At 58.4% G+C, this 27,697-nt stretch overlaps 1 protein-coding gene across 1 annotated transcript in view; it reads left to right on the forward strand.

Moving 5' to 3' along the window:
- Positions 1-1,686: 1,686 nt before the first annotated feature.
- Positions 1,687-27,697, forward strand: part of PACSIN1 (protein kinase C and casein kinase substrate in neurons 1) — a 55,210-nt gene continuing 29,199 nt past the window's right edge. The window contains exon 1 of the mRNA XM_062187457.1: positions 1,687-1,759. The gene's annotated coding sequence lies outside the window, so the exon portion shown is untranslated. The remainder of the gene's footprint in view (positions 1,760-27,697) is intronic.

The following is a 27,697-nucleotide window of genomic DNA, read 5'->3' on the forward strand; positions in this document are numbered from 1 at the left end:
CTCTCTGCTATGGCCTAGGAAAGCAGCGGAAGATGGCCCAAGTCCTTAGGACCCTGCATGTGTGTGGGAGACCCTGAAGAAGCTCCTCGCTTCTGGTTTCAGATCGGTGCAGCTCTGACCATTTCAGCCATCAGGGGAGTGAACCAGCAGATGGAAGACCTGTCTCTCTCTTTCTCTCTCTCCCCCCCCCCCCGCCTCTCTAATAAATATATCTTTAAAAATAAATAAGTAAATCTTTGAAGAGAAATACGTGTATCTCAGCCTCCAGCCCAATCTAGTTCATCATAATCTCAGTTATCATTCAGTAGCCTGTCTGAATGTCGCCTCTTCCAGGAAGTCTTCCTGCATGGCTGTAACCCACAGCTGTCTGGTTTTCTCTAGGACATCGTCTACTCACTTGGCGGTCCTGTGCAGCCTTAGGGTAGGTGCTGTCACGTGACCACCCCAAATGAGTGCTAAATGCCTCGGGGATGCAATGCCCTACACGCAGTCAGTACCCACAGGGTTCTGTGTGGGGGCCCTGGGGTCACCAGTTTCAGTGCCTCTGCTGAGGGGGTGATAAAAAGGAGACCTGTAAAATACATGCCTGCGTGTGACCAGCCCAGGGCAGCTACAGGGAGCGGAGAGGACTGTGGCCAGCTGGAGTCGCCCGGGGGGGGGGGGGGGGCTCACATTCACACGCATGCGCACGCAGAAGCCCCCACCCACTGTCCGCCCTGGTGGCCCCGCGTTCTTGCCTGGCTTCCCTGTGCTTGGTGCGCGCCTCTCTGAGATCTCGCCTCCTGTCTCCCCTTCAGGCAGGGCAGGGGTGCGCCGGGCGCACAGTAGGCGCCTTACAGACTTGTGCTAAAGGACTGGTCCCCGGGAAGCCCCCACTCCCCCGGCTCCAGGCTCCAGGGCGCAAGGCATTAGAGTGAAGGCCGTGTGTGTGTGTGTGTGTGTGTGTGTGACTTTTAGGACCCAAGACCCCCAGAGAGCCCCAAGGACATGGCTGTGTGTTTTGGTGACTGAGGGGTCTGCCCCATGGGGTCAAGGCAACATCTCCGGAGGTGGGGGTGGGCCATGGGTGGGGTGAGGTGGAGGGGGTCATCACACACACACACACACACACACACACACACACCCCTCGGGCGTACCCTGCATGTACGCGGTCAGAGGGACGAGAGGGCAGAAACACAGATATCCAGCCGTGGCGGGGGCGTGGAGAGGCAGCCCCCACCCCCGTCCAAAGTAGCTGGCAGGTGGGGCAGGGTGGGTGGGGGGCGCTGGGAGAGGAGTTTGGGTAGGGGGCTGGAGAGGGAGGACTGAGGAAGGCTGGCGCGGGCTGGGGGGCTCGGGGTGTGGGGGGGGAGGCAGTGCGGGAGAGGAGCTGTCCGCACCCCCGCCCCTAGAGCTGCCCGGCCCCGGCGGCCCGGGAGGAGGGAGCTGGGCGCCCCCGCTTGCGCCTCCCCCGCCCGGGCGCGGGCTCCGCCGTCGCGGCCGCCTCGGCAGCCGGGGCGCCACCACCTGCGCAGCCTGCGCCGCCCGGCCGCGCCGCCATTGGCTCGCTAAAAATGCCTCTCTAATCGGCTCGGCCGCGCGCTCCGCCCGCCCCTGACCTTCCTGCTTCCCGCAGCCCCGCCACAGCCCGGAGCGAAGCGGCGCGGCGGCCGCGCCAGCCTCCTCCTCCGCCGGGAAGCCTTCCGGGCTTGAGGCCGGGCCCAGGTGCCCCGCGTCGCCCCGTGGCGCCGCCCATGGTACCCGGCGCTCCTGCCCCCAGGTAGGGGTCTGGCCCTTGAGAGGGCGGCGGTGGGTGGGGACCCAGGTGGCAGGTGCGGGTTGCTGGTGGGTGCAGGGTGACTTTTTCCAGGCCGGGGGTTGGGGGGAACTGGGCAGTTACCTGGAGAGCGGTAGGCGCACGGCCGGAGAAGCTTCGCAGGCGCCCCGGCTCGTGGGCATCACCCAGGCAATGCCAGGAGGCCCTTGCGCTGGGTCCCCGGGGGAGACGGAGCTGGCGAGGCCTTCACCTTGATGGGGGGGGGGGCGCAGGAAATGGGTTCCTTGGGAAGGTGCAGTGGGGCCCCGGTGTCCAGGTGTCGGGCAGGGGTGGGCGGGCTGCGCCAGCCTGGTGCGTGGCTATTTGCGGATCAGAGTGGGCTGGGGAGAAACAGCGGCTGATGCTGCTGCGCGCTTGGTTTACAATTACAGCATTTCCTCTGGCCCTCACCCCTTCCCCCACAGCTGGGGGTGAGCAGGGGAGCAGGGAGGAGGCAGTGGGAGGGAGAGGATGCTCAAGGGCCGGCAGGTAGGGCAGGAGCACCGGTGTGGGGCACTGCCCTCCCCTGCAAACCTCAGCTCCCTTGCTGCCTGCTGGAGCCACCCCCCCCCCCTTCCCTGCTTTCACCTTGCAGCAGGCTGTGAAAAGGTAAAAAGGGTCGTTAGGGTTTGGAGGCTACACTGGCCAGGCCCAGCTTCAAGCCCCAGCTGCTCCCTGCCCCCCACAGCCCAGCTCTGCCCTCCAGGGCAGTGACACATGTGGCTGCTTTTTTTCTAGGTGCAACCATAAATAGCCTGCATTGCCCCCGGCACCTGGCACAGCCGGGTGCAAACCCGGGGCAGTGTGGCAGGGATTTTGGAGGTTCTGTCCCCCGTCCTGGCCTTCCCAGCACAGGTGCAGGTCACTACCCACAAGTCCCCCCAGTACAGCTCTTCTGATGCCCCCGTGAGCTCCTCACCACCTGCCCCGGCCTCCTGGACCCCGTGTGCCTCTGGCTTGGGTATTTCTGTCTTGTCCATTGCCCTGTGGACCAGAAGTGCTCTGATCCCTGTCTGTCATTGCCCCTGCCCCTGCGCAAGGGGAGGCACCAAGTAAATGTGGACTGAATGCATGAACGTGAAGTTGGCAAAACAGAGGGCAGCTGGAAGGAGGGGGGCTCTCCGTCCACCCCTGAGGACCAAGAGCTGCTGGACACAGCTCCACGAGGCCCTTCCCAGGCCAGGAAGCAGAAGCCAACGCGGGCTGCTTTGGCTCCCTGAGATAAGAAGTGTTGCTCCAGTGGGGCTATTTTTTCTTTAAATCTCTCTCTCTCTCTCTCTCTCACTCTAGTCAACATTCATTTATTTGAAAGTCAGAGTTACACTGAGAGAGGGAGAGACAGAGAGAGCTCTTCCATCTGCTGGTTCACTCCCCAGATGGCCGCAACGGCCGGAGCTGGGCCGGATGGAAGCCAGGAGCCAGGAGCTTCCTCCCGGTCTCCCACATGGGTGCAGGGGCCCAAGCACTTGGGCCACCCTCCACTGCTGTTCCAGGCACATAAACAGGGAGATGGATCAAGTGGAGCAGCCAGGACTCGAACCAGTGTCCGTATGGGATCCTGGTGTCACAGGCAGTGACTTAACCTGCTACGCCACAGTGCTGGCCTCTCCAGTGGGTCTTGTTGGGCCCCTGGCTGGATTGCCCAGGCCTGGTCCAAGCTGGGGGGAGGCCTGAAGTGGAGGCGTGGCTCTCAGCAGGCACTGGGTGGCCGCCTTCTCGGGGTGCCATGTTCAGGCCAGGGATCTCTGCCACTGTCCCAGCCCTTAGGAGGGGAATTCGAGCCGGCGTCAGGGAGCCTGCACAAGCCAGGCCGTGCGCAGTCTCTGGGGTGCGCATAGCAAGGCTGGAGCCAGTGGAGTGACACTGTTGCATGGGGAGCAGACCCAGGCCAGAGGAGAAGCCTGCCCCCGAGGGTTCCAGACTGGGCACGAGGCCTGAGAAGCACATGGACATAGGCAGAGCTCTTTCCCAGCCCTGTCGCCTTGGGTAGCCCTGTGGTCTCCCCAGCGTGCGGCTGCCCCTCCCTTCCCACCTCCCCCCCGCCCCCAGCTGCTCTGATGCCCTTTGCATAGCCACCTCTTCCACCCCCTCCTCCTCCCCCAGGAGTCCAGGGACGTGTCTCTTCCTTCCAGAAGCTTCCCCAGCTTGGGCTGAGAGCCTCAACCATGACCCCCTTCCCCCGCCCAGCTGCTTGTTTCCCCTGGGCACCTACCCCCCAACCCAGTATCCTCTGCACTTGTGGTTGTGTCTCCCGGAGCTGTGATGTCTGGGCGCAGAGTCTGTGTCCTGTGTCCCGAATCCCGGGGCCTGGCCAGAGTAGCCCTCGGCTGTACTTGTGTAGGCACAGCCATCGGGAGGCGAGGGACCCATTCAGGAGCTTGCACCTCCACCGCCCAGCAGCAGGGGGCAGGGTAGTGGGCCTGAGACGGTGGGGGGACATGGGGCTGGGGGTGCGCACCAATTTCTTCTGGGGAGGGGTCTTGTCTGGAAAGCAAGTGGCCCGCATGTGGGGGGAGTGAGTGTGCCGGACGGGGGCACGGCTGCTTGGCTGTGCTCTCAGGCTTCTCTCTGCCTGCTCGCTGTGCACTGTTGAGAAGGTGCTGCTACGCCGGGGGTAGGGAACCCTTTCACGGCCCGCTGAGGGGGCGGGCACCGCAGGATGCCTGAAGACTGGGCCAAAGAGGAGTCCACACCTGCTCTTTAAAAATCACCAGGCAGGTGTTTGGGCAGTGGTTAAGATGCTTATAGCCTATGTCAGAGGGCCTGGCTCCACTTCGAAGTCTAGCTTCCCGCTAATGCACACTCGGGGGGCAGCCGGTGATGGCTCAAGTACTTGGGCCCCTGCCAGCCACATGGCAGACCAGAATCGAATTCCCGGCTCCTGGCTTTGGCCTGACCTAGCCTCGGCTGTTATGGGCATTTGGTACTACCCTTGATCTTAGCCAAAAGGCCGAGAAGTGATTGTTGTGGGCATTTGGGAAGAGAACCAGAGGTTAGAATATCTGCCGCGGCTGGTGCTATGGTGTAGAGGTTAAAGCTGCCACCCGCGGTGCTGCCATTCCATACGGGTCTGTTCGTGTCCTGGCTGCTCCACTTCTGATGCAGCTCCCTGCTAATGGCCTGGGAAAAGTATTGGAAGATGGCCTAGGTGTTTGGGCTCTGTCACCCATGTGGGAGACCCAGGTGAAGCTCCTGGCTCCTGGCTTTGGCCTGGCTCAGCCCTAGCCCTTGCAGCCATCTGGGGAGTGAACCAGCAGATGAAAGACCTCTCTCTTTCTCCCTCTCTGTAACCCCGACTTCCAAATAAATAAATAAATTTTTTTTTAAAAAAGATCTCTGTTTTTCTCTCTCTGTGTTTGCCTTTCAAGTAAATAAAAATAAATAAATAGAATTTTTTTTGAGTATTTGGTTTTAGCATGCTGTGTGGTGGCTCAGGTAGGCCTGCCAGGTAAAATGCAGGCAGCCTAGTTAAATTTAAATTTCAGCTAAGCCATCTGTTTGTTTTTATTGCTTTTCAGTATAAGTATGACCTACATACTGCACAAGTTATACTTGTACTAAAAAACAAAAATTGTCACTTACCTGAAACTCAAGTTGAACCTTGACTGATGCAGCGTGGCTGCTTAAGGCCGCGAAGGGGAGGGGTGGAGGGAGAGGCGGAGGCAGAGTGCGGGAGGTCCTAGCCTTCTTTCCTTGCTATCTTGCGTGCTTGTTGGAAGCTGCCAGTTCTAAAATGTTAACATGTCCGGTGTTAGAGTCGGATGTTTCAGAGTGTGCATCCGTGCCCGGTGTCTGTGCCGTCCAGGGAGTAGCTCTGCCTTTGTGCACTTTGGCTTCCTGGTGCTGCTGAGAAGGAGTGAAGACGGTCCCGATTCCCGTGGGACAAAGGGAGATTTGGCGATCAAGGATGGCATCACCGAATGAGGTTAATCCAATCGAGAAATAAAAATCCTCACCGTAATAAGGCTCTTAGCGGGCAGCGGGTGTGGGAACTGGGACTCTCCCATCAGAGGGGAGAACCATGGGTACGGCCTTCTTAGAAATGCAGATCAGGGGCTGGTGGGCGTCATGGTACCGTGGGTAAAGCTGCGGCCTGCGATGCTGGCATTCCACACGGGCACTGGTCCAAGTGCCGGCTGCTCCACTTCTGATCCAGCTCCCTGTGAATGGCCTGAAAGCAGTGCTTGGGCCCTTGCACCCACATAGGAGACCCAGATGAAGCTCCTGGCTTCCTCCTGGCCCAGCCCTAGCCATTCCAGCCATTTGGGGAGTGAACCAGCAGATGGAAGATCTCCCTCTCTCTCTGTGACTCTGCCTTTCAAATCATACATCTTGGGGTGAGGGGGAAGGAAAAAAAGGAACAATCAGCCAGGTGTCTGCTGGAGGGCTGGGGGCGCACCCAGGACCAGTGCCCATCGTGACTTTAGGCCTCGTGCTTGGTGATGGCCATGTGTCTGCCGTGTGCCAGGCACTGTCTTGGGAGCTTGAGGGCCTGAGACTCAGGGCAGACCTGGGTACTGGTGTGGCAATATGGTCGCGGCGGGTTGATGGGTGACAGTGGGTGGCTTTGTAGGACAGCGTGTTTAGGGTGACCCAGTGTTCAGAACCCATGTGTGTATCTGTGTCCCCCTGGACACATATGTGCGTGCAGACGCATGGAAGGCTGCACACGTGATGTTCTCAGCGCTTACCCCGGGGCGGTGTGGACACGCCGACCGCTAGGAACAACGGCGCTGGTTTCCCCTTTCGTAGCCATTTGCCTTTTCTGCAGCAAACATCGTTACTCATAAACAAACCATAGCTGCATTCGATAACACCTGCAGTGCTTTTCTTAGAAATCGAAAAAAAAAAAAAAAATGGGAGCTTGTAAATTGCATTCTCCTGAATTTGATGGCATTTGAGTCATATGCTGCCACGTGGGTTGAAGGGTTTTTATATTTGTGACTGGTTTTAAACTGTTCCGCTTGGGGGCTGATGTCTCTTCCCCTTCTTCCTCCCAAACCTGTGGTGGACAAAACCTGGTGGGAAGGAAGGGGCTCAGGGATGTCTGAGGGGCCCTGGCTAAGCTCAGTAGGCAGCGAGTGGTGATTGCCTGTCGCTGGCACACGTGTTCTGGGGCCAGGGATCCACTCACATTTGCAGGTACTCGTCTGAGTTGTCGTATTTAGTCCTCTCCGTAAGCTCATGGGGTCACTCCCATTTTACAGATGGGCCAACTGAGGTTAAGTGACTTGCCGGAGCTCCCACAAAGAGCAAGCAGCCGAGCCAGGCTCCACCGCCGTGCAGCCTGGCTCCTGAGGCCGTGCTGCTACCCTCTGGTCAAGGGTTGCAGAGGTCGCCCCTCTCAGAGAATGGGGCAGGCATCCCCGGAAGACTGGGGCTGGGGGCTTCTGCAGGAGGCAGATCTGGGAGCAGAGAATGGCCAGGATCAGAGAGGCTGGGACAAGGGTGGGAAGGCTGGAGTGGAAACGTGTGCAGGCACACAGGGAGGTTGTGGCCAGGGGGCCGGGGCCACATAGCCTGGGTTGCTGGCCCCGGACAGTTTAAACTGTCTGCCTTGTTGGATCTCCTGGGGCACGTGGCACCTGCTCCTTCTCACCGGTCCTGGTGGAGAGAGATCCAGCATCCCTGACTTTCCCTGGGGCCCCGTGTCCCATCCGGGGCCTGCCTAGGTCCACCTTGACCAGTTGCAAGGAGGCCAAGATGGGGCAGGAGGGCCGGGGGTCCAGGCTGGGGTCCCAGCCCTGACAGTACCTTCAGTACCTCACTGAGGGCATTGTGTCACCAGTCACCTCCCTTGCTCTGCTTCCTCTTTTTTTTTTTTTTTTTTTTTGACAGGTAGAGTTACAGACATTGAGAGAGAGAGAGACAGAGAGAAAGGTCTTCCTTTCGTTGGTTCACCCCCCAAATGGCCACTACAGCTGGTGCTGCACTGATCCAAAGCCAGGAGCCAGGTGGTGCTTCCTCCTGGTCTCCCATGCGGTGCAGGGGCCCAAGCACTTGGGCCATCCTCCAATGCTTTCCCGGGCCACAGCAGAGAGCTGGACTGGAAGAGGAGCAACCGGGACTAGAACCGGCACCCATATGGGATGCTGGCGCCACAGGCGGAGGATTAACCAAGTGAGCCACGGTGCCGGCTCCTGCTCTCTTTCTTTGCAGACTTCCTATGGGAAAGTAAAAGCAGCCCCAGAGGTAGAGAAAGTGGCGGGTGAACCACTGCATCCCCCGCTAGCTCAGGTATGCCCCCCCATCCTGTCCCCCTGTGAAGCAGTCATCCAAGGGTTAGGCAGCCTTACGTCCTAGGTGTGTGGAGCGACCAGCTGGCCCTCTGTATCTGGGATCCACATCCACAGATTCGACTGGGGATCATAAGCTTTTCAAAAAGCACGGAGTGTGTACTGCACCTGGGCAGCGTGGTTTTCCTTCTCATTCCCTAAACAATACAGTGTAGCAACTCTTTACAAAGCATTTATATTGTGCGAGGTGCTCTAAGTAATCTAGAGGTGACAAAGTACACAGGAGTATGTCATGGACTCTACTCAAATATTTGGCCAGTTTCTGTAAAGCACTTGAGCATCAGTGGATTTTGGTACCCAAGGGTGGGGGGGAATCTCTAAAAGATAGTGGCTTTTTCTAACAGGATCACAACACCGTCCTCATGCCTAAACAGTCAGTCCTTCCTGTCATTGAACACCCACTCCATGGTGGGCACCTCACCTGTGGTCACAGACTGGGTTTTGTTTTGTTTACAATGTAAATCAGTATGTAAATGAGGCCCACCCAGTTGATATAGCATAGTCTCAATCCCTAGGCTTCCTCTGCACCTTTGTCTCATTCCTTAGCGTTCCATCCAGTGGGGAGAGCCGGTGACTGTCCATGGGTGCGGTTTGGCATGTTCCTGTCCTCCCAGTAAACCAGCAGAGGGACTCACCTGCCTGGCAACCCCTCCATGTCTCCCCCCTCCCTCGCCACCTCCACCCCCCCTCCCCCGCTGCCTTCTCCTTGGCCTCTGCAGCTTCTCCCCAGGATGCGTGCTGCCGTCTCTCCCTGTCCCCTCCTGGGCCCAGCCACCAGACAGACCCTTGTAAAACCCGAATCAGATCCCATCCTTCCTCGGCTCCGAACTCTTCAGAATGAAACCCAGGGCCCTCTGCAGAGCACTGTTACAGCCCACAAGGCTCCGTGGGATCTGGCTGCCCGCTCCCTCGGGCCTCCCAGCCCTTCCTCGGCACAGCAGACGCTCTGCCTCAGGGCCTTTGCACTGCCACCCCCCTGTGCCAGGAATCCCCTTCCCCGATGACGCATGGCTCCTGATGCTCACATCTCTGCTCTCTTTCACTCTCAGAGGCCTTTTCGGACCCCCTCATCTGAAATAGCCCCACTGTGCTCCATCCCCAGCCCCGCCTTACCATCCTTCATGTCACGTTTCCCTGTTACCGTCTCCCTTAGCTGCCCGCGACTTCCACAAAGGCAGGGCTGGGCTTAGGCAGGCGGTGTGACTGTCCCCCTTCTCTGCCTACGGAGCAGGCCTCCTCCTCCTTCAGCGTTGCTGGTTCCTCTCCTTGCAGTGCTTCCTGAAAAACACAATGGACCCCATGCTCACGCACGCTGCCTCGGAGTTTACAGAGTACTTCCTGTCCCGGGCCAGTTCCTGCCACAGGATTCCTGGGCAAATGACGCACTGCAGGCATGCTTGTGTGCTGCCGGCTGGAGCCTGGAGAGTGACCCGTGGGCAGCACAAGGCTCTCCTTCCTGGGAGCGGGGTACCCCCTCCCCACTGGGCCATTGGCCGCAGGTGACTGCCAGGGAAGGGCACAGCCTCCCCCGAGTCTCTAGGTGAGGCAGCTCCTGCAAGCCGAGGGCTGCTCCTGGGAGAAGGGGCAGCTGGGAGATGGGCGCCCACGGCTGCTGGGAGATGGGCGCCCGCTGCCAGCGCCTCCTCTACTTGCACGTCCGTCCTCTGCTTCAAGCCTTGCCGCAAGCTAGGAGCATGGTATTTATTGATTGCCATTCACAGGAGAGGAAGTGGAGGTTGGCAGGGGTGAAATGGCTTGCTTGAGGTAGCCCAGCCGGGGAGGGGGCCGGGGGGAGCCCCTGCCGGGTGGAGACTTTGTTTTCATAATTGCCGGCTCACGGTTTGCCTCTCGTGTGTCTCGTGTGTGAGGACGTATTGACTGTGCAACGCTCCAGCCGAGCAGGGGAGCACGTTTTGCCCTTGGCCCTGGAGCTCCTGGTTGGTGGCAGGAGTGGGGGTTGGGGGGATGTTTGCAGCATTTGGCTGCCCTCTGGGTCCCCCAGCAGCCCCGGCTTCCCTCCCGATGGCTGGTATTTGTGGAGTGCATGCTGGTGCTGCGTGCTGGGCACCAGCCCTGCCCCCTCTCCTTCACAGAACCCCACTTTCAGACGGCTACACTGAGGCCACAGACAGCTCTCGGACGAGGTCGTCGGTGAGCGTGGGCCAGTGTTAGGATTCCAGTGAGGGTTTCAGTGTGGCCCTGCCCCCCCGCCCTGCTTCCTCCCCTCCCCCAGCCCCACCCAGCCCCACCCACAGCAGGGTATCTGGTGACACCCCTATATCAGCACCTCCATCAGACATCCCCACTTGCTCCGTGGGTGTTGGGTGACTGGCCGCCTGTCACCAGCCCCACTTGGCCCTGCCCCAGGTGGGGCGCCTCTGGCCAGAGGCCTCCCAGGCTCTGCCTCCCTTCCCAGCCCCACTTGTCATTGGTACTCACCAACAGGGCTGGCAGATCACAGCGGGGCTTCCTTCCTGCCAAATGGGCCCAAGACAGGCCTGGCTAGAAGCCACACCACATGACTGCTGCCTGGGGGGCTTGGGTGGTGGCTACGGGGTCTGTGAGGCCTGAGGTAGCTGTGGGCCCCGAGGCCCACTTGCTTTCCGCCCCTCCCCGGTGTGTGTGTGGGGGGGACTCCAGACTTCTGAGCCCTTGCTGAGCCGGGCAGAGCCAGTGGAGGCCGGAGCTGTTTGGAGCCCATGTCTGGTGTCGCCCTCCTCCTCCTTGGGCTGTGCTCAGGAGGGGCCGTGCCCCTTGGCAGAATGTGGGGAATATTTCTGTGAATTTGGGGCAGGAGCTAGCAAGGCCAGCAGGTGCAGAGAGGCCCGGCCGTGGGGAGGTGTGGCCTTTGGGAGCAGAGGCGGGGCCATCGGGTCATCTGGCCACCTGCTTGGTCTTGATCATTTTGTTAGGTCTTCCATCTGCTGGTTCACTCCCCAGATGGCTGCAACAGCCAGAGCTGGGCTGATCTGAAGCCAGGAGCCAGGAGGCAGGAGCCAGGAGCTTCTTCCAGGTCTCTCACTTGGATGCAAGGGCCCAAGCACTTCAGCCATCTTTTATTGCTTTCCCAAGACCATAGCAGAGAGCTGGATTGGAAGTGGAGCAGCCAGGACTCAAACTGGAGCCCATATGGGATGCCAGCACTGCAGGCCGGGGCTTTAACCCGCTGTGCCACAGCGTCAGCTCCTAGATCCATACATGTTAACCAGCTACTACAAAGCCAGCCCCCGAGTCACCACCATCTAGGTAAAGAAAAAGGAGCATGGCGACAGCTCCCAAAGACCCTTCCCTGGCACCAGCCCCTCCCTTCCCTAGAGACACCCCCCCCTTATTCTCAATAATTAGGGCTCTCTGATGCTGTGTTACTAGGTAAGTCTGCATTCAAAACCAGTCTGTCTCTGTTTCAATTTGTAACTAATGGAATTGTGTATTCTTTAAAGTCTGGCTTTTTTTTTTTTTTAAATGTTTACTTAATTTATTTGAAAGGCAAAGAGAGGGAAAGATGGAGAGAGGGAGAGGGGGAGGGAGGGAGAGAGGGAGGGAGGGAGGGAGGGAGGTCTCTTCCATCCCCCCAGTACCACAACAGCAGGAGCTGGGCCAGGCTGAAGCCAGGAGCTGGGAACTCTGCCCAGGCCTCCCATGTGGGAGGTAGGAACCCAAGTCCTTGAGCCCTCACTGCTGCCTCCCAGGGTGCACGTTAGCAGGAAGCTGGATCAGAAGTGGAGGTGAGGCTTCCAGCAGGCGCTGTGATACGAGCTACGGGCATCTCAGCCAGCGTCTTCTTAACCTCTAGACAGATCCTCCCCAGCCTGGCGTCTTTTCTCTTTGCCTACATCCAGGGTGCTATTTGTAGCAGCAGTCCTTTCATTTTGCTTGCTTTTAAAATTTTTTTTTTATTTGAAAGGCAGTGTTGGAGACAGAGAAAGATCCCTTCTGCCTGCTGGTTCACTTCCCAAGTGGCTGCAATGGTCAGTGCTGAGCCAGGCTGGAGCCAGGAGCCAGGCCTGCTGTCCTCTGCTGCACTCAGCCCTGGCCCTCCTCGCATTTTTCTTTTCTTTCTTTTTTCCTGACTTTCTTTTTTAAGATTTATTTATTTATTTGAAAGGCAGAATTACAGAGAAGTAGAGGGAGAGGGAGAGGGAGAGAGAGAGAGAAAGAAAGAGAGGAGAGAGAGAGAGTCTTCCATTCGCTAGTTCACTCCCCAAATGGTCACAATGGCCAGAACTGAGCCAATCCGAAGCCGGGAGCCAGGAGCTTCTTCCAGGTCTCCCACGCAGGTTCAGGGGCCCAAGCACTTGGGCCATCTTCTACTGCTTTCCCAGGCCATAGCAGAGAGCTGGGTCAGAAGTGGAGCAACCTAGACTCAAACTGGTGTCCATATGGGATGGTGGCACTGCAGACGGCAGCTTTACCTGCTACGCCACAGCGCTGGCCCCTGCATTTTTCTTTACATGTGCAGTTGCTCCATGGTATCCATAGGTTCCATATGCATGGGTTCAATCCATGTGAATAAAAATTATTTGTAAAATAAAATTGAGTCTCAGGCCCAGTGGTGTGGCATAGTGAGTAAAGCTGCCACCTGCAGTGCCGGCATCCCATGTGGGTGCTAGTTGAAGTCCCAGCTGCTCCACTTCCAATCCAGCTGCCGGCTAATGTGCGTGGGAAAGCAGTAGAGGGTGGCCTGAGTCCTTGGCCCCTGCACCCACCTGGGAGACCTGGATGAAACTCCTGGCTCCTGACTTTGGTCTGGCCATTGTGGCCATTTGGGGAGTGAACCAGAAGATGGAAGATCGCTCTCTCTCTCTCTCTCTCTCTAATTCTGACATTCAAATAAAGAAATCTTTTTTTAAAATTGAGTCTGTACCGAACACATACAGATGATTTTCCTTGTCATTTTCCCATGGACAGCAGAGCGTAACAGCTGTTTACACAGCATTTACATGGTATTAAGTGTTATAGGAATCTGGAGATGATTTGAAGGGCATGGGAGGGTGGGCTGGTGTTGGGGCACAGCAGGTTAAGTTCACCGCCTGGAACATCTGTGTCCCGTGTCAGAGTACCTGGTTTGAGTCCCTGTTACTCTGCTTCCAGTCCAGCTTCCTGCTAATGTGCTGGGAGGCAGCAGATGATGGCCCAAGTACCTGGGTCCCTGCCGCCCGTGTGGGACACCCAGATGGAGCTCCTGGCTCTTGGCTTTAGCCTGCTCCAGCCCAGGCTATTGCGGCCATTTGAGGAGTGAACCTGCAGATGGAAGACCTCTCTCTTTGTTTCTCCTCGTGTCCCTCTCACTCTGCCTCTCAAATAATAAAACTAAATAAGTCTTTTTTAAAAAATGAAGTGCATGGGGGGATGTGCTTAGGTTATACACAAATACTATGTCGTTTTGTTCGAGGGACTTGGCATCCACAGATACCGGGAAAGAAGGTTCTGCCAGTTTTCCATGAAATCACCTTGTGGATAGCCCACGAGTCATGGATCCAGCCTGCCACTGACATGGGTTGTTTCTGATTGGTGGCAGTTTTGGAGGGTGCTGCTCATTAGCTTCTTATGCATGTCCCCAGGTGAGCACGCAGCCCCCCAGGTCTGTGGCTGGGAGCAGAGTTGCTCCACCCCAGGGCGTGTGACCCACAGTCCTACAGTTAAGAAGTCGTGTTGCAGAGTGGCTGCACCGGCTCCCTCATTTACAGGCAGCTCGTGCAGAATCCACAGTGCCTGCAGTAACGTGGTTATTTGTAGGCCTCTTAGCATTCTTGGATGTAGATTTTTGTTATTGTTGTGGATTTTTATAAGTTTGACGGGTTTCACTGCCAGTCATTCTCAGTGGTGCTCAGATTGTCCCATCTTTTTCCATTGAGAGTCTTTTTTTTTTAATTTATTGTTTATTTATTTTAAAGCATTTGATTGAAATACAGTATACATAGCAAGAAATACACTAAGTGTCCAGATAAATGAGTTTTTGGTCCTCTGGTTGCGTTCACTACGAAGGCTGAGATTAAGAATGAGACACCACTAGTTGCAGTTGGGAACTTTCCAAGTAGACCCTAGCGTTGCTTTTTCTGCAGCCACACCCTTGATCTCTGGGTTGCAGATGCTCCAGGCTCTCCAGAGATGGACTCAGCCATCCCTCAAAGAAGCTGCAAATACATTTATATAAATGCAACTTTAAAACTGAGCTGAGGCTGGCGCCACGGCTCAATAGGCTAGTCCTCCGCCTGTGGTGCCGGCACACCGGGTTCTAGTCCCGGTCGGGGCGCCGGATTCTATCCCGGTTGCCCCTCTTCCAGTCCAGCTCTCTGCTGTGGCCCGGGAGTGCAGTGGAGGATGGCCCAAGTGCTTGGGCCCTGCACCCGCATGGGAGACCAGGAGAAGCACCTGGCTCCTGGCTTCAGATCAGTGTGGTGCGCCGGCCACGGCAGCCATTGGAGGGTGAACCAATGGCAAAAGGAAGACCTTTCTCTCTGTCTCTCTCTCTCACTGTCCACTCTGCCTGTCAAAAAAAAAAAAAAAAAAAAAAAAAAAAGCTGAGCTGAAACCCGTATACTGTAATATGGACGCCTTTAACATGTTCAGTTCAGCGGCTTTCAGTATGCATACAAGTTGCGCAACCATGGCCGCTAATTCCTGAATGTTTCCATCACTTGGGAATCACCTGTATCCATCAGCATTTCCTTGTCAAGGCCCACGCCCTGCCCCGCCTTCAGCTCCTGGCCACACCAGATTATCCCCAGCCTCTGCGAATGTGCCTCTGCTGGACGTCCTGTGAGCCTTTTGCGATGGCTTCTTTCAGTTCGTTTGTGCTTCAGGTTCATCCGTGTGTAGCACGTAGCGACTTCCTTCCTTGGTATGGCCAGATCGCAGTCGTTTGCACGGATACCATGGATATACCGCCTTCTGTGTACCCCTTCACCCCTGGTGGGTGTTTGGGTTGCTCCCTCTTTTTGCTTGTTAGGACTGCTTCTGAGAGCATCTGTGGACGCGCTTCTGTGTGGCCGCAAGTTTTCCTTTCTCTTGGGTATGTTCCTAGGAGCGGATTGCTGGGTCATGCCGTGACTATGTTTAGCCGCACCATTGTACGTTCCCACCAGTGGGGTTCGAGGGCCCCGACTGCTCCGCCGCCGCCGCCGAGGGGGTTGATCACAGCCATGCTCGTGGGCGTCTCGCCGAGGGTTTCTCTTGCTGCTCCCTGACTGGGAGCGACGTTGAGCATCTTGTCCCGTGCTCCTTGCATGTAGCGTTTCTTCTTGGACAAATGTCCTTTCATGTCCCTTGAGCAGTTTTTAATGGCATGATCGTCTCTTCATTGTTGAGTTTTTAGTTCTTTATCCAGGATCCCAGATCCTTGTCAGATCTGTGATGTGCACATATTTTCCCCTGTTTGTGGAGTGTTTTTTTCCCATGGATCTGTGTGTGGGAAATGTCCTTAGAGGCTCCCAGCTGGGGGTCACAGGCGTCAGACGTTCTGAATCCTGAAAGTCTGTGCCAGGACCCACCCGAAGGCCTCAGAAGCTCTGGGCTGCAGGCACCAGCCTTGCCCAAGCCCCTCATCCCACAGGGGGCCTGAGAGGTGGAGGCGGGAAGTGGTTTGCCCAGGGCCCCATGGCTGGGCTCAGGGGGCACCAGTCAGCTCCCCAGTAGGGTTTCCATTGCTCCTCTGGGGGTCCCTACCCCAGGTGGGTTTATGCTCCCCAGATCTCCACACTCAGCACCTCCCCACACGTGAGTGCCCCCTACTCTGCCCTAGGGCTCTCAGTCCCAGGAGAAGCCTGTGTGGGCCGCCCCAGCCGGGAGGGGCTTGTCCTCATAGGATGATTTCCTGTGGCACCCGGGAAGTGGGAGGTGGCACCCAGACAAATTCAGGGAAAACTGGGTTCAACCAGGAAGAGTTTCCTCTCCTATAGAGCTCACCAGGGCTTTGACTGCTCTTGTGCTGTGAGGGTCGAGGATCTAATTTAGAAGCAATTGTGATGTTCCCCAGCAGGTGCCTGGGTAGATCCAGACGTGGAATATCAGTGGGTGCGCAAAGCAGATGAGCGAGAAGACAGTGGAGCCTTCGCGGCATCTCCCTGAGTGAAGGGAGCCAGTGTGAAAAGGGAGCACAGTGGGGCTGCGGGCCTGCAGCATCCTGGCCCAGACAGAGCCACGGAGACAGCAGAAAGCTCGGGGTGGGGGTCTGCAGGGGGCTGGGGACGGATGGGCAGAAGGCAGAGGCCTTAAGGGCAGGGCAGCCGCCCCGTATGACTCTATAGTGGTGGGTACTTGTCATCTTGCACTTGTCAAAACCTGTGGGATGTGCCGCACCATGCGTGGACCTGAAGTGACCCGTGGACCTGGGGGGGACAGTGTTGTCAGTGCAGGTGCATTGACCATAAAGAATGCACCATGCTAGGCAGGGTGTACTGGTGGTAGGGGAGGCCATGCGTGTGGGTGGCACAGGCCCATGGGAACCCTGTGCTTTCTGAGAACCTGAGACTGCTCTAAAAAACAAAGCCACCAGTTAAACATATAGAGGAGTGATAAATGTCACGAAGGGAAAGGAGGGCTAGGGAGTGATGGGCACGACTGGAACTGGGGGTCAGGGATACTGAGCAGAGACTTGAGGCAGGGAGATGAGCCCCCTGGGTTTCAGGGATGGAGCAGCCCGGCACAGGAAAGAGCATGTGCAAAGACCCTGCGGCAGGAAAGAGCTTGATGAGCTCGAGACGGAGCAGGAAGCCAGACTGCCTGGAGGGCGGTGAGGGACGGGGAGCAGCTGGAGGTGGGATGCGCAGGCTGGGGCTCACAGCGGGCTGCCTGCCTGCCAGTCGGCCAAGTGGAAGTTCATGGTCTTGTTCCCAGGGAGGGGGTGAGTCACTAGGGGCTGTCGGCAGGAGTGTGATGTGTCATTTTATGTTTATGTTTTAGAAGGATGACTGCAGCTACTGTCTGCCAAACAGACAGCGGGAGGCCGGGGTGGAAGCCAGGAGGCCGGTTAGGAGGCTGCGCAGTCCTCCCCGAGAGGCTGTGTGGCGTAGCCTCGGGAGGCCTGGGCAGAGGCTTCAAGGAGAGCCGGGAGGGAGAGTCCCTGGGCGAGGGGGGTGAGGGGCCCGTGCACTTGGCTGAACAGTGGTGTCTCGTGTGTTGTGGGGAGAAGACCCGGCTTGGAGCAGGCTGGGGAGTCCTGGTTTGGGACATGTTGACTTTGAGTTGCTCGAATGCAAGGGACATTGGGAAGGGGCTGGAGTCAGTGGCAGAGCCGGGGCTGTAAGAGTGGGGTCCTTCACACCACAGACCTGGGTGATTCCCCAAGGGCTGGGCAGAGCAGGGCAAGGGAAAAGGCCCTGGGCCCCAGCCCAGGTGTGCCACGGCTCGCCAGGAACATGTGGGAGTGACAGGAGGTGGGAGCCCAGTGGCAGCTCAGGGCTGACCGAGGCACTGGTCATTTGGATGGACCATGAGGGCCGGGAGGGCCAGAGCCAGGCTGGAGAGGCACTGGGAGGGAGTGGAGCCGGGAAAGGGGGACAAGGCTTTCTAGGGTGTTCCCTGCCATGGAACCAGACACTGGGGCGGGCAGCTGCCGAGGACCCTGGGCAGCCCCGAGAGGCCACAGCACCGTTTCCCTTGCTGGGAGGGGTTCCGTGGCAAAGGAGTTACTGGAGTGACACCGCTACCCAGTGTGGGAGGCAGAGCCGAGGCGTGGGGAGCTAGCGGGCGCCCTGTCTTTAGGCCACTCCCTTTTCTCCGAGAGCAGCCGCTCAGCCCAGCTGAGAGCCAGGGAGGAGGAGGCGGTGAGAAGCGCTCATCTCCTGGTTCTCACAGCCCTGGTGCCAGAGCCTGCCCTGCTCTGTGCTCCGCCAAGGAAAGCACAGATAGAGCCGGGCAGGTGGCTTATCCGGGTGGGGCAGCATGGGGGTTTGAATGGGGTCTGGGGGATTCCAAGCGTGGGGGTGCGGCTGTCTGGATGCGGCTCTATGGTCTGTGCTGCGCTCTGAATGTCCCCCGAGGAACTCAGGTTGAAATCTGAGTGCAGCTGGAGAGGTGGGGAGTGGGGTGTGAGAATGGGGGGGGGCACCGCGAGGGACCCCCACTCAGGGTGTTGCTCTTGCAGGCGTGGGTTCGATGTTGAGAGGCTGGGTTGTTGCAGGTGAGCTTGGCTCTCTCTGGCCGCCTCCTGCCCCCTTGCCCTCGTGCGTGGTCCTTTGCCCTCCTGCTCTCCCTGGAGACCAACAGCTCGCCGTCAGGCTTCCCGGCCCAGTCTGTGTCACCCTCTTGTGATAACAGCCCTGCAGGAGGGACACCCACGCCCTGACGGTGGACATAACACCATCATGTCCCTAAAATCTTCTTCCCCTAAAGTCTCCTGGGTACCACCCTGGGGCTGCCCCGCCCCTGCTGCTCCCTGTGGCCGCCCTGCCCTGCCGCCTCACCTGCTTCCCTCCTGCCCTGCTGCTCCATGTGTTGGGGCAGGGTCTCTTCTCCACTTCCCCAGGCCCCAGCCCAGGGCTTCTCTGCTCTGGCTACACCTTAGCAATTTCTGATGAAGCTAGGCTGGGCCTGGGCGTTGGCTATACAGCAGGCACACATCCTCTAGCGGGCACAGGACCAGCGCCCAGGGCAAGATACAGGCCGCCTCCCGCCTCGCCTTCACTTCTACCACCATGGGTCAGGTTGGCCTGCAGGGTGCGTCGTGGCAGGTGCCCCCATGCAGCTGCCCATGCTCAGTGCTGGCCTTGGGCGCCGCCAGGGCCTGGCTCCAGCGGTTGGTGTCCTTTTCCTTGGTTGTGTAGGCCAGGTCTCTGGAGCCGCAGGGCCTGGGCTGGAGTTTGGGTGCGGCAGCAGCAGGAGTGAATGATGGAGGGATGGGCACATGGGAGGCCTCAGCCAACCACGCAGAGCCCTAAGCGCGATGGCTCTTGAGAGCATTCTCGTAGGAGGCCAGGCCTGTGCATCCCCGCAGCGACCAGTCCCTGGATGCTTGACCTTGGACGAGGCAGCTCCTTTCAGCCAAGGGCCAGAGAGGGACCCAGCTGTGAACCCTCAGTAGGCAACACTGCCAAGGGCTGGGGCCCAAAGTGCCCTAGACCTGGAGGATGAACCTGGGCAGCCCCCGCCCCGGCATCTACTGCAGCCTGTGCCTGGAGCCGCAGGCAATGTGCTCTTACAGGGATGCGCTCCATCTGGGAAAAGCTTCTCCACACTTCTTCCTGGTCTCCTTGCAAGGACAAGGGCAGTGGGTGAGCTGCTCCCTGGACCACCTGCTGGCTCACCTGGCCGGTCCGTGGCTAGCACCCCTGCTGGTCAAGGGGCTTACCTGGCTGAGTGACCCAGGCGCTGGTTGCCTGGATTCAAACGAGGTCTCCCTGCTCCAGGTGGAGAGAACCCATTATTTGAGCCATCAGGGCTGCCTCCCAGGAAGCTGGAATGGGGAGCCGGGGTGGGACCAGCCCTACAGCATGGGATGTGGGTGTGCTCACTGCTCAGCCAGCGCCTGCCCCTGGAGCTGCGAGTGGGATGGGCCCCTGCTGTCTCCTGGTGGGCTGAGCAGGTGAGGGTGGAGCCGCCCGGCTTCTACCCTGCAGCTCTGGTGAGCAAGGACTCACCCTGTGGGGGCCCCTGCCCTGCCTGCTGGCTATCAGCGGGGAGTATGAGCTCTGGCTGTCCCAGGAGATGGCCCTGCTCCTCGCACAAGGGCAGCTTCCACCTGGCACTCCCACTGCATCTTTTAAAAATTATTTTTCAGTTCAGAAATAAACATTGAGTTTGGAAATATGCGCACGTCCTCGTGGAATGTCTAAATCCAGCTAATGAGCATATGGATTCCCTTACATATTTTTTGCAGTGAGAACGCTCAGCGTGAACTCTCCCAGTGAACACAGCACATTGTCACTAACTGCGGGCACTGCTGTTTCTGGTTGAGCTCCTTGGCTGCATCGCAGGGCTGTGCACGTCACTGGGGGGCAGTTCAGGCTGGGGTGGGGCGTGGGGACCAGCGGGCTCCCATCGTGTCCCCCAACCTGGGCCAGGGCTGCTTTATCTCCCAGCGCACATGCTCACCCCAGCAAGGGGCCGAGGTGACTCGCAGGGATTTGTGCCAACATGCGCTCGGGTGTCCTCACGATACCCTGTGACCCTTTTTCTCCAGGGCCAGGAGATTGGACGGGAAGTATGTCCCTCTGGGGGGCGCGGCTGGGGTCACTGCTTGCTCAGGGTTGCAGGGTCCTTCCTCCTGGGTGCCTGCTGTCTCCTTGGTGGGGGGGGAGGTTTGAGCGTGGACCCTTGCCCAGGTGTGGAAACTGGGCAGGGATCGTGACTTTGCACTGGGTGGCTGCTGTCAGCCCTTGGGTTCCTGCGGCTGCACAGAGCAGCAGCGTCCTTGTTGGCTGCCTGTCCGGGCCGCCTGCTCGGTTAGGCGTCTCTCAGGGCCCCGGGGCTGTGGCTCTGACCTTGCGCTGGTTGTGGTAACTGCCTGCACCTGGCGCCTGATGAGGGCGCTCTGCCGCTGGCCTCTCCCTCTGCGACCGTGGGACGCCTTGGCTGTCGGAGTGCCCAGCTCCCGTGACTGGGTCTTCCGTGGACACTCAGCCCGGAGCTTCCCAGGGCTGCTGGCGCCCCTTGCACCTGCGCTGAGTGAGCCCAGTGTTTGCCAGGCCTCTCCGCAGAGCAGCAGCACGGGGCGGGTCCGGCCGGGCGCACCCTCTCCTTCCAGCCTTTAGATCCTTTCTTCTGCTGTGGGACGCGGCAGCCCCAGCATGCATTTCTGCCCCTCCTGCTGTGGGCCAGGCCTCCTCCAAGCTCTGCCACGGTGCTAATTGAGTCCCCTGTGCCCTCCTGGCTTCTGCAGGTGCGTGGCCAGCAGGGGGCAGTCCAGGCCTGGAGGGCCCTCTGCCGCCCCTTCCGGAGGGGCCGCCGCTGTGGGCCCCCCCTCTCTAGCAGGGCTGACCTTGATGCTGCCTTCTCTGTCGCTCACTCTGCTCCTAATCGAACCCTAGCCTGTTCCTCAGCCTCTCCCTCCCCGCCCCCCGCTGCAGGAGAGGAGGATGTGTTCATGGCTGAGGAGGCCCTTGGCTTTCACAGTTGGCCTTAAGGGAGGGGTGACTCACCCTCAGCCCCGTGCGCGCGAGCCCACACAACAGCCACCCCGTCGTGGGGCCTCCCAGCCCCTCTCCCAGCCCCTCTGACGGGACGTCCCGCGTGCGTCATTCCACCTCACTCTTGGCGCCTTTTTCGAGAGCACCTCTGTTCCATCTCTCCTCCTGCTCTCCCCTCTTCCCCCTCAACCAACACGTCTGATTCTCACTCTCCCTTCCCCGCAAGCAGGCAGGCGCTCAGCTGGCGTTAGGCAGAGAGCTAGCTGCATAAACTTATTTATACTAATGTGTGAATGACTCACATCTCTTCCGTTAACTCTTCCAGTGACTACTTAGTGTGTAAAGAAGGAGCCTGTGGTTACTGGAAATGTTGGGTGAAAGAAAGAACAGACCGCGTGCCTCCCTCGGGCAGCTGGGGACTGCCGGTTAGGCGCAACTTCCCGAGGCAGGTCCTGGGCTTGGCTCTGTTTGCGTGCTCCCCCACCCCTGTTTCCAAAAGAGAGAGCTGCTTAGGGGGTCCCTGTTGCCCCCAAGCCCAGGCGGGTTGTTAAAGTCCAACTTCTGCCAGGATTCAGCTGCCTACAGGCTGTCCACTGGTTCTGGTGAGGCTGAGCCCTGGTTTTCCCCTCTCTGCAATGGGGGTGGAGCCAGCTGCCCATTGCCCACCCTGGGCTGTGGCTGCAGGCTGTGCCAAGGACCACAGGTGGCCTGTGATGGGAAGAGAGAGGGGCGCTTGGCACCTGGGCTGAGGCCTGGCCGCAGAGGCTCGCTGGGGATAGTGGCTGTGCTAACGACGAAGCCTCGGCATTCTGTGCCCCCACAGAGGTCATCCGTGACTGCCCAACCTCCTCCAGCGGGCAGTGGGCAGCGGGCAGGTGGGCAGGTGGCACAGCCTGTCAGGAGGTCTGGGGACATCTTCAGATGAGCTCTGCTAGTCTGAGGGCAGAGGCTGCCTGGCCTCCCGTGGACTTCCCACGGCGGCCCCTGGAGGGACGTGGCACGCACCAGGTGCTTGCCTGTGTGGAGCCTGAAGCAGAGGCCAGGCTGTGACTCGCGCCACCGAAGGGGCTGTGTGAAGCCTCAGCCCCACATTGTCCCCTCAGCCTGACCTTCCCAGCGTTTGGTCTCTCAGTGTTGTGGAAGATTTGCACGGAGTTTGAATCCTGGCTCATTCCTGCTGTGTGATCCTGGGTGATTGACTTCACCTCTCTGATGCTCCATTTCTGCCTTAAAAGCAAAACAGAGCTAACCAAGGGTCTGTGTTCGGGGAGTTGCTGCTGACGCTGAAGGAGGTAAAGGTGACGCGGGTGACGTCATCAGCACCAGGGGGTCTCCTGCCCTGCACCAGGAGTCCACCTCGTGACAGGGCTGCTCCCCTTGTCCCCGGTTTAAAGACCCATGGAGAGAAAGCACGGCAGAGGCATCCGGCGGCGCCAGCTCGCAGTCCGGGCTGCCCATGGTCCATGGCATCGTCACCGCTCTGTCCTTCAGCAGCTTCTCCTGGGCCACTGAGCGGCCCCGTTTACTCCCTGCACACCTGCTCACCTCCACACCTGTCCCCCCACACCTGCTCCCCCCATACCTGCTCCCTCCACACCTGTCCCCCCACACATGCTCCCCCCACACCTGCTCACCCCACTCCTGCTCCCTCCACACCTGCTCCCTCCACACCTGTCCCCCCACACATGCTCCCCCCACACCTGCTCACCCCACTCCTGCTCCCTCCACACCTGTCCCCCCACACATGCTCCCTCCACACCTGCTCAACCCCACACCTGCTCCCCCACACCTGCTCACCTGCACACCTGCTCCCTTCACACCTGCTCAGCCCCATCCCTTTCCCTCCACGCCTGCTCACACTGCTGCTCTGGCACTGCCTCTTGCTGAGCCCCCCCGCCCCAAAACTCTTGGAAGAAAACATAGGGAGCAGTTTCATGACATTGGATTTGTATGATTTCTAGGCTATGACAGTGAAGGCACAAAAGGAAAACAATAAATTGGACTTCATTAAAATTTAAAAGTCTGGTGCATCCGTGGATAGCCAAGAGAGAAGAGGCAGCCCATGGGGTAGGAGGTACAAGTACAAGTGTTTGCAAATCCTGTGTCTGAACAGGGTTAGTACCCAGAATATAGCAGGGACTTCTGCAACTCAGCAGCAGCCACCGACAACCTGGCTGGAAACGGGCTGCAGGACGTAGAGAGGCACTTCTCCAAAGGAGACACACAGGCGTCCAAGGGTGGGTGGGGAGGTGCTCGGCCCCTCTACTCCCCGGGGACACCAAGGCACAGCCGCAGAGAGCCGTGGGGGTGGCTCTTACGGCAGACACAGAAAGAACACGCGGTGGTGAGGAAGAGGAGGGACAGGACGGTGTGCTGTGCCAGTGGGAACATAAACGGTGGCCTCCGGGGCACCTCAGAACCGCCACAGCCGGCGGCCCTGTGCTCCGTGACCCCGCTCCTCGACAGCTGCCCCAAAGAACTGGAAACGGACTGAAACGGACGCCGGAAGACCAGCGTTCACGGCAGCCTTGCGAGTGTGGACTCGCCCAAGCGCCCACTGACAGGGGCCAAACGTGCGTAACATGGAGCAGGTCTCAGCCTTACGGGGCCCTCAATTTCCGTTAGGTGCTAGGACGCAGGTAAGCTTGGAAGACATTGTGCTAGGTCCCGGGGGCCGGCACGGGAGGGCAGTGCTGTGTGATTGGGGGAGCGTGGCTGGCGTGGGCGTGTGCACAGGGGCGGGCAGTGCAGGGGGCGCCGCATGATAAGCGGGTATAGGGTGTTTGCTGGGTAGCATGAGGCAGTCCCAGAGACGTGTGGTGGCGACAGTCCTACAGCAATGTGGATGTATCAAAAGCCACCGAATTGTGCACTTGAAATGGTTAAAACGGTGACTTTCACGTTGTGTGTATTCTACCACAATAGAGAAAAAGCATTGGGGTCGCCGTTGTGTCACAGTGGGTTAAGCCGCTGCCTGCAGTGCCGGCATCCCACATAGGCGCTGGTTCGAGTCCCAGCTGCTCCACTTCCGATCTCTGTAACTCTGCCTTTTAAATAAAGAAGATAAATCTTTTTTAAAAAATAGAGAAAAGAATCTTCCAGGTGATGTTGAGAGGGGCCAGTGGAGCAGCATGGAAAGAATGATTGTCGTTAACACAGCCGCTGGGGTGGCACAGGGGCCTGGGGGCGTGGGAAGAACAGGCCCATCGGGTGGGAAGCTCGGAGGCTCAGGGAAGACCATGTCCCCATGGCTGGCACCAAGGCTAGCAGGTCCATTCTGCAGTCAGATGCCCCCTGGCGCATCGAGTTTTTGTTCTTTCAGTTTGTTTATTTGCAAGGCAGAGTGACAGGTAGAGACAGAGAGAGAGGTCTTCCAACTGCTGGTTCACTTCCCAAATGGCCGCAACGGCTGGAGCTGGGCCAGGCGGAAGCCAGGAGCCCAGAACTCCATCTGGGTCTTCCACCTGAGTGGTAGGAGCCCCAATCCTTGGGCCTTCCTCTGCCGCCTCCTGGGTGCATTAGCAGGGAGCTGGCCTGGAAGTGGAGGCAGGACTTGAACCAGGCACCACGATATGGGATGTGGGGGTGCGAGCAGAAGCCTACCCTGCTGTGCACTCGCCCTCGCCCTCACCCTCCACTTGTCAGTTTTGTGCGGTGCTGGGCACCTGCCTTGTGGGGGAGCGCTGAGGCCAGGCGGGTCCTGTGCTGGGCTCTGTGGACAGCGTCTGCTCGGGCCCCAAGTGCCGAGGCTCAGGCACTCTCTGCTGTGGCCTGGGAGTGCAGTGGAGGATGGCCCAAGTGCTTGGGCCCTGCACCCACATGGGAGACCAGAAGCACCTGGCTCCTGGCCTCAGATCAGCGCGGTGCGCCGCCCTCAACGGCCATTGGGGGGTGAACCAACGGAAAAGGAAGACCTTTCTCTCTGTCTCTTTCTCACTGTCCACTCTGCCTGCCAAAAAAAAAAAAAAAAAAAAAGATTTATTTATTTATTTGAAAGACAGAGTTACACATACGGGGGGCGGGGGGGAAGAGAGAGGGAGGTCTTCCATCTGCTGGCTCACTCCCCAGATGGCTGCAACGGCTGCAACTGTGCCAATTAGAAGCCAGGAACCAGGAGCTTCTTCCTGGTTTCCCACGTAGGTGCAGGGGCCCCAGGACTTGGGCCATCTTCTCCTTTCCCAGGCCACAACAGAGAGCTGGATCAGAAGTGGAGCAGCCGGGACTCAAACCAGCACCCATATGGGATGCTGGAACTGCAGGCGGCAGCTCTACCCACTATACCACAACGCAGACCCTCCCCTGCTTCTTAAAGCCTGAGGCTTGGGTCCCAACCTGGGAGACTGATTTAATTGGTGTGTGGGGGGAATGTTGGGGGAAAGCGTAAAACCTTCCCAGGTGATTCTAATTGGCAGCCAAGTTTGCAAATTATTGGCTTAAAAAGGAAGATGTATCTCTCTAACAGAGAGCTTCCCAGAAGAACGGCCTCAGGCTTCCTTAGCTCTGTGGCTGAGCAACCTCAAGGAACCAGCTCCTTTCCACCTCAGGGGGTAGGTTTGGACCTCAGTCGACCTCCCTCAAGGGTCACAATATGGCTGGCGCAGCTCCGGACTTCACATGCAGACTCCACAATGTCCTGAGAGACCAAGGATTGTTTCTTCCCCGTTGTCTCTTGTTATCCATGAACGACTCAGCCCTTCCCCTGTGGTCTGACTGGCCAGGGGACCAGGAGTGTCACAAATGGGTTAGCCGGTGGTCCTCAAAGTGGGGTCTGTGACCAGGAGCATCGGCATCACCTGGGCTCTGGTTGTGAATGTAAGATGTGCTGAGTCAGGGCCAGCGCTGTGGCACAGCGGGTAAAGCTGCTTGTGGTGCCGGCATCCCCTATGGGCATTGGTTCAAGTCCTGGGCTGCTCTACTTCCAGTCCAGCTCCCTGATAATGCATCTGGGAAAGCAGTGGAGGATGGCCCAAGTGCTTGGCCCCTGTACCCACATGGGAGACCTGGAAGAAGCTCCTGGCTCCTGGCTTTGGATTGGCCCAGCCCTGACCTGCAGGGTCTTAGTCCACCCAAACAAGGATGGACTGGGCCCGAGGAAAGGTAAGCGCGCCGCTCGCCCATTTCCCAGCCTGGCGATCCCGGAGACAACCAGACTCAGCAGGGAGACAAGTCAAGCAAGAACTCATTTATTGCGCGCCTAGCAAAGCCTTTTAAAGCACAAAACTGCAGAGTCATTGGGGCAGGGCATAAAGACCAACCAACCACTTAAAAGATCATTTTACAGGGCGATTTTTATAGGGCTAGCCATATGTCTATATACTCATCATCAGCTGTCGTTACTTCCCCTGATGCTGCGCAGCCAATCAGCTTTGGAGGTAAACAACTTTGAGTTCCGCCCACCTTACTTCCTTTGGGCGCCATCTTTGAATTGCCTGGTGTGTCTAATTTCCCCACATATTCCCCCTTTTTTGTTTTCAGCTGATCGCCCACCTCGTTTGAGGTTCGAGCATATGGACACCTCCATTAGGAAGTACATCCCGGCTACATGGAGGGGTTTGTTTTGATTAATTTTGTCATAATGTCCTGTACTTCCTGGACTGACCATTGCAGCCATTTGTGGAGTGAACCAGCAGATGGAAGAGATCTCTCTGTCTCTCTGTGTGTAACTCTTCCTTTCAAATAAATAAATCTTAAAAAAAGATGTACTGAGTCAGAAACAATGGAGAGGGGGCCTCTAGGTGTCTCTGACACCCCCTTAAGTCCAAGAACCATCGGTGTAGTGTCTGAGTCATCTACCTGTAGCTCTCAACCTGGGAGACTGTGTCCTGCAGGGGACTCCTGGCAGGGTGTGCTCACGTGTTTGGCCTCGCTGCAGACAGGGTGGGCGCTGGTCAGCAAGGTTTTTTTCTGTCCCTCGCAAGAACTGCAGCTGTAGCGTATGGCGTGACCATGGGGCAGCTGGGACCTGCAGGCAGCACTGGCCTTCCAGTGCCTTGGCGCCTCTGCAGTGGCCAGCATTTGTGTTTTTCCACCAAACCGTCCTGTGCGCTTTGTTTGAACTTCCTGCGGTCTGGGAACGTTCTGCAGCCACACTGTACAGTTGGTGGCCGTCCCCTGGGTTGCTCCCCACATACTCCCAGCGGCCAGCACTGGGCCCGGCGAGGCCAGGAGCCAGGGGCTCCATCCGGGTCTCCACGTGGGTGGCAGGGCCGTCCCCCACTGCCTCCCAGGACTCTTCAGCAGGGAGCCGGATCGGAAGTGGAGTGGCAGGGACTCGGAGCAGTCCCCAGCACACAGTGTGGAGCTGGGCAGGCTCTGGCTTCCAGGACCCCCTGTCCCATCTGTCTCCGCTGGAGGCCCCCACCCTGCAGAGAGGGACCCGATTATTTTGGATATTGTGAAAACTGCTCCCGCGCTGGACGTGTGCCAAGCCGAGGCAGTGCTCTCTCCCGCGCCTCCACACTCGCTGCTTTCCCTGGGCATTTCCGCCTTCAGCGTAGATTGTTCATCAGCCACCAGAGCTCTAGCTAGCAGCCACTGGTAAG

This window comes from Lepus europaeus, chromosome 3, assembly GCF_033115175.1.
Source record: "Lepus europaeus isolate LE1 chromosome 3, mLepTim1.pri, whole genome shotgun sequence".
NCBI classification, from domain to species: domain Eukaryota; kingdom Metazoa; phylum Chordata; class Mammalia; order Lagomorpha; family Leporidae; genus Lepus; species Lepus europaeus.